The 7,284-nt window shown below is 28.0% G+C and overlaps 1 long non-coding RNA gene across 1 annotated transcript; it reads left to right on the top strand.

Moving 5' to 3' along the window:
* Nucleotides 1–306: 306 nt before the first annotated feature.
* On the top strand, nt 307–6,702 carry LOC132732974 (uncharacterized). Its single transcript, XR_009626118.1, has 3 exons — nt 307–681; nt 2,568–2,664; nt 6,029–6,702. It is a non-coding gene; the product is annotated as an uncharacterized LOC132732974 (long non-coding RNA).
* Nucleotides 6,703–7,284: the final 582 nt, after the last annotated feature.

The following is a 7,284-nucleotide window of genomic DNA, read 5'->3' on the forward strand; positions in this document are numbered from 1 at the left end:
TGATAAATTTTACTATTAATTATCAATCCTTTATTAAAGCAATTTAATATTTTAGAATTTTGGCAATTCGACTCAAAAAGAAAAGAAATATAAAAAATACATTCTCTTGATAAGTTATTTCTTATTATTATTAAAACACACATACATTTATTTAATTATAGTTGTCTAACTAAAATATATGATAAATTTTACTATTATTATTTTATTATTATCATTATTATTACTGTATTATTATTATTATTATTATTATAATAATTACATGTATTATTATTATTATTATTAAAAAATAAATAACTGATTAAGCATTAGAATTAAAGTTTTGCCTATGAAAAAGTATCAATGCTTATGTTATACATGTATGAAAAGCGTTTATGGATACATGATATTTCCTATTTAATATTTATTAAATTTAAATTTATTTTGACTTAATATGCTGGTTTCTTCCGGATTATCAAGGACCTTAATATAAATCCGTGGCATTATTAATGCTAAATGCTTTATTGTACAAACGGTATCTAGGCATATCACGCGTTTTCAAAACAGCCAATGAGTTTAAAGCGTTGGTTTTGTATCACGTGAATCCTATCAACCAATCAGAAATAGCGCGGGCGAAATGAAAAAAGAAAAGAAAACGCGATTGGAAATGGATGGTTAATAAAATTCAGAATATTGCAAAACAAGGTAGGTTAAAAGTTATTTTTTATCGTTGTAATATCAATATGCGATCAATAAAATAGTTGCATTTTGTGAACAACAGCTTATTTCAGGGTTAAACTGATTTGTTTTTAGAAAACTTTAACACTTTTTAAATCTGTTTCGCTATTCAATATGGCCGCCGGATTAGATAATTAAAGCAGGATTATATCCCAAATTTAGACTCTGAGGTTACGAGTTTGATTTTGATTTCTAAACTGTATCTTGTTTAATAAATAATTTGTTTGAAAAATGCAAAAACCAAAAAAAAGAAAAGGTTATTTCTAAAATACGTTAATCATAACTTCCCTTTAGGGTAAAAAAGACACCACGCTAAAAATTACGACATTTAAACATCGAAGATGTCAAGGTATACAGCCCCTGGACATGGTAGTACAAAAGGATTAATCAGTGTGTGTGACACGACCTATGTATGCTTGATTGGTCAACTGATTGGACTTTATAATAATCTTGAGCGATCTCAATTATCACTTAAAATCAGGGGTGCGAGTCAATGCGCAATCAGCAAGCTGAAAAGACACACTCAGATTCTAATTTGTTTTAATAGTACTTTATGAAATAGAAACCCGAAAAATAGGTTATTTTTTTATCTATTCAATCAGGGTCTTTCAAATAGAATTTGAAAGACCCTGATTTTTTCCTTTTTCAAAATTTTTTTTTTTTTTTTTTTTTATTTTTTTTTTTTTTTTTTTTTTTTTTTTTTTTTTTTTTTTGTTTAATAACAACAATTATGAGATTTAACAGATTAACATATTTTAAAAGAAAATTGCTTAGTACTTCTAAAAAAAATATGTTTATAAATTTTTAGATAAAGTCGTCTTTCTCAGTCTTTCTCAGAATACTTGTTTTATATTCACAGTTTTTATTTTTATACAAATCCCCATTATTTGATGCAAATATAAGTCACTTTAAAGACTCCGCTCTTTTCATTTTTATTCACCTTTTTTTTAAGTTTCTGTACACATGTTTCTATATATTTCTTATTTATATTAACTATATATAAATTAATACAAATCTGAAACAAAAATAGCATACAAATATTTCTTTTTTCATTTATATCATCATACATTTAGATGAATAAAAAAGGAAATATTTGTCAGAATTTTTTATTTACAATAATACAAAGAATGACAGATACATACCCTTGATGTCAAAAGATATGCTTATATTTACATTGATACGAAGCTTAGTGTCGGTGTAAGAATTTTAAAACTCGTGCATATAAAATATAGCAACGAACCAGAAGTTTTCGTTTTAAAACGGGTTTGTTTGTATTGTTTTAGCATAATTAGTAATTAACAAGATCGAGTTTACTCGCAATTCAGGACAGACAGCTCTTTTTTCATTCGATATTCTTGGTTATTTATCTACGTTGTTCAGGATAGCATGCACATATTTTAAATTGTATATACATGAACTGAGTTTTCAACATTTATATTGGATTTTTTATTGGACAAATAATTAAAATTTAAATATTTGTTTCTTATTATAATCAAAACATTTTATTTAGTTTTTAAGATAAACATTACGCATAAGGTGATATCGCATGGGTCAGTCACAAACACGCGCCTGTTTGAGGAAACAGTTATTTAATATTTCGTTATACATAAATTAACTGTATAGAGCCTTTGTACATCACAATTTTTTTCGACATTCCACATTTTGACTTATATTTCACATAAAGCGATATGGTAACACACGCACGCACGAACACACAAACATGCATAACTACACATGCACATAAAAGTGAACACGTTCCTACAGTATTAACACTCGCACATGTGATCACTTATGAAATATTTTCAATGTGCTCTTTATCAGTTTATGATGAAGTTGTATTATGATTTTTTCAGGACAGTGTACAGCGTGTTTAAATCTTCCAGAAACGCAGCTGTGCCCTCTTAACAGCAATTATAGATGAAGCAAAGTATGGTAGCAAGTAATATAGATGTAAGTTAACGTATATAAATTGTTGTATTTTGTGAATAAAATTAGACAATTACACGGACGTACTGTCTGTAAAGAAGAGTTACACAGACTCATATATTCCCATCCGTACTGACATCATGTATTTTAATCTTTCTCAAGGAAAAGTCAAATTTCCTTAATGACACGCATTTATTTTGACATGAATAAATGTGGTTAGTTATAAATACATTGGTTCTCTTTTATATCTTGTTGGCGGAATGATGTCATAAATTGATGTCAATTAAGGCATATAAGCATTTTGCTGCGCATTTGAAAATGCTAAAACATCCTTGCTTTTAATATGCAAAAATCAAATATATAAAATGTATACAACTCCAACACACACAATTAATTGATATCGATGCGCTGTGCATGCGACTTTATTATATTAAATTAGTTTTCTTTTCTTAAACATATTACTGTATCAAAAAATATGTATTTCTTCACAGTTTAATCACTTTTATATATGTTAATGATAGTAATTGTTTTATTTACTACGTGCGTAAGCGAGTAGATAGATAGATAGATAGATAGATAGATAGATAGATAGATAGATAGATAGATAGATAGATAGATAGATAGATAGATAGATAGATAGATAGATAGATAGATAGATAGATAGATAGATAGATAGATAGATAGATAGATAGATAGATAGATAGATAGATAGATAGATAGATAGATAGATAGATAGATAGATAGATAGATAGATAGATAGATAGATAGATAGATAGATAGATAGATAGATAGATAGATAGATAGATAGATAGATAGATAGATAGATAGATAGATAGATAGATAGATAGATAGATAGATAGATAGAAAGATAGATAGATAGATAGATAGATAGATAGATAGATAGATAGATAGATAGATAGATAGATAGATAGATAGATAGATAGATAGATAGATAGATAGATAGATAGATAGATAGATAGATAGATAGATAGATAGATAGATAGATAGATAGATAGATAGATAGATAGATAGATAGATAGATAGATAGATAGATAGATAGATAGATAGATAGATAGATAGATAGATAGATAGATAGATAGATAGATAGATAGATAGATAGATAGATAGATAGATAGATAGATAGATAGATAGATAGATAGATAGATAGATAGATAGATAGATAGATAGATAGATAGATAGATAGATAGATAGATAGATAGATAGATAGATAGATAGATAGATAGATAGATAGATAGATAGATAGATAGATAGATAGATAGATAGATAGATAGATAGATAGATAGATAGATAGATAGATAGATAGATAGATAGATAGATAGATAGATAGATAGATAGATAGATAGATGAGATAGATAGATAGATAGATAGATAGATAGATAGATAGATAGATAGATAGATAGATAGATAGATAGATAGATAGATAGATAGATAGATAGATAGATAGATAGATAGATAGAGATAGATAGATAGATAGATAGATAGATAGATAGATAGATAGATAGATAGATAGATAGATAGATAGATAGATAGATAGATAGATAGATAGATAGATAGATAGATAGATAGATAGATAGATAGATAGATAGATAGATAGATAGATAGATAGATAGATAGATAGATAGATAGATAGATAGATAGATAGATAGATTTTCAGAAGCGAATATAATGTAAGATAAGAAACAGAATTTGAAATGTCTTGATGGCAAAGTTAGTAAAGTCATTCGAATGTCATACACATTAAATTTTATCACGAGTTCGAGCCTCACAAGTTGTCTCATTTTTTTTGCGTTTTTCTTACCATATATTTTTTTAAATTTTACATTAGAAAAATGAATTGGGATAGAAAGGCAGTTTTGTTATGATATTTAATAATTTAGATATACATGCACGGATGATAGTGATTTTTATCCTGTATAGTGTGTAGTATGTAGAAGTCATAGTACTTTTGCAGTGCAGGAGTATTTCGTGCAAACGTAACTATAGTTAAAACAGTCTGTGTACAGTATCATGCATTCCGTATAAATTTGCACCAACTTGCTAAATAGGGCTAAATACAGCTACATTTAAAACAAAATGAGAAGTTAATAGAAAATAGCACAGCATTTATAATCTTTGCAATAAATAATACAAAACTTTCTTACTTGATTGATAATTATAAAGCAATACTTTTGGGAAAAAGGTGAAATTCGAGCCTAGCTGTATTGCATTGATATTTACCACAACTTTACCTACTGCATTACGCTGAGAGTTGGTAAATTTGTTGATAATTTAATCTATATAGCTAGCCTGTTTGAAGATAATAAACACAATATGATAGCTGTTATAAACCTGGATGGTGGACTTGACCACCTCGTCAATTAATTATTATACTAAACGCACAGTAATTGTGCGCACATGAAACATATCATGATATGGCGTTGATACGTAAATGTTTCACGTGCGCACGTAATACTGTCGCATTCGCATGTATTAACTAAAATATTTCCTATGTTATTTTATGCAATTGTCACATATGATACGTATATTTTCTGAATTTGATTTCATACAATCAGATTTAGGCAAGGGAGGATATTTTGATTTATAATTTTTGTGAGAATTATCACTTTATTTTTAGTGATGGCACACTGTAAGAGATTCTATTGTCAACTTACATAGTTAAACAGTCTTAACAATAAAAAAAATATTAATATACACTATTGTATATTGAAGGTATTCATTCCTTGCTTTGAAGTTGTGATGAGATAGTTTTTGAAACAATTGAAACTCAAACAAACAATAATCCAAATTTGTTAAGATTTACGTTTTTATATAAATGAGAAGTATAGCTGGGTATCCCGCCTTTTACTTAACTGGATATCATTGTGCAAACACGGATCTACATCTGAGTAGCAAATATCTGTACATTTTGAACCATTTTTTTCAAACGAATTGACTCCTACTAACGATACTAATATACATCGTAAAACGATCAAAAAGATTATGTCAGCACTTTTTCCCAATGCAATGTTATTTTGTTTACATATATTTTTAATCAATAAAATACTCTTTACATAGAACAAAGATACCATTATAATTTATATTACAAGTGTGAAATAATATATTCGTAAAAGTTTCATAAAAAAAACATTTAACTTATCATCCGTCAACGATTAATCATTTCATTTAAATCCTGTGTTAATGGTTGCTTATAAATGACATCTTTATTCGAATGATATAAGATAATTTTGAAATTTGCGTATGAAAAAAAATTGTATATATGTATACGCTTAAAAAAATGCTTGTGTAAAACAGTGTATAGCCTTTTTGAAAGTTGTGATAACTATTTCATGACACTATTTAAACAGGATTTTAAACTCTCTTTTTTCAGATACACACGAGTATACACACATGCCGAAGAAGATTGTAATATCTGGAGAAAACATTTCCTACGTCACGAAATAGACACCGTCACACTGGCCTATAGATGATTGATATATTTAAGTGCTTTTAAGAACAGTGTTTGAATGACGAATTTCTGAAAATACGGATTTTTAATTTTAATGCTTATTATTAAAACTTTCTGTAATTATCAGTTTGTGTCATGGACTCATTTTCCTAGAATAACATGTGAATGTTAACACGAGCAAATGATATGAATATCTTTAAAATGTTTTATGGGTGTAATATAAGTGGCTCATATGAATCATTGTTAAGATAAATCGAAAAGAATATCAATTTAGCATAGTTTGTTCTAGATTTAAACAACATGCAATTCATAAAGGTTACGGCTTGAAAATATCGAAAAATGTACATGTATAATTCGATCTCTAAAGAAAATATCGCGGTGCGGATGTTCTACACCGTGATACGTATTTCATGACTCTGTATTGCAACATACCGGTATATCGCCGTTCCGTTGCAACGCTACATTGATGTGTCCCTCTGGAATAAGTATGACTATTGTAGCGAAGACATGTTTATTTGGTTATATATATGTATACATATTGAATATATGTTTATGAAATAATAAATATTTAATAGTGACTCGATTTGGTTTTTACTTTATTATTTGAAATACTCCAATTGTGAAGATAAAGTTCTTAAGCATATGACTTTACAGTTCCAATTCACAATGTGTAATCAAACTTGTCCTATTGTACACGCCTGCATTTCGGTCATGTATACGTGTTACTTATATGTAAATGCATGCTTTTGATAGTATCTGTACCTTCTTTTATCTTGATAATACAGTTCTGTATACCCTGTGTACAACTGAAAAATGCAATTCCGTATATCCCCTGTATATATTGAAAACACGATTCCGTATATCACCTGTATATGTAGAAAATACTATTCGTATATCTTCTGTATATGTAGAAAAAAACGATTCCGTATATCATCTGTATATGTGGAAAATACGATTCCGTATATTATCTGTATATGTGGAAATACGAGTCCGTATATCATCTGTATATGTAGAATATACGGTTCCGTATATCCTCTGTATACGTAGAAAATACGAGTCCGTATATCCTCAGTATATGTAGAAAATACGGTCTCGTATATCCTTGGTATATTTATAGTATACTAGGGATAACAACCTTGATAAAGTCCGTATACGGGATTTTATTCTCCGTATACTTC

Source organism: Ruditapes philippinarum, unplaced genomic scaffold (assembly GCF_026571515.1).
Source record: "Ruditapes philippinarum isolate M1 unplaced genomic scaffold, ASM2657151v2 ctg3151_1_1_1_1, whole genome shotgun sequence".
NCBI classification, from domain to species: Eukaryota; Metazoa; Mollusca; class Bivalvia; order Venerida; family Veneridae; genus Ruditapes; species Ruditapes philippinarum.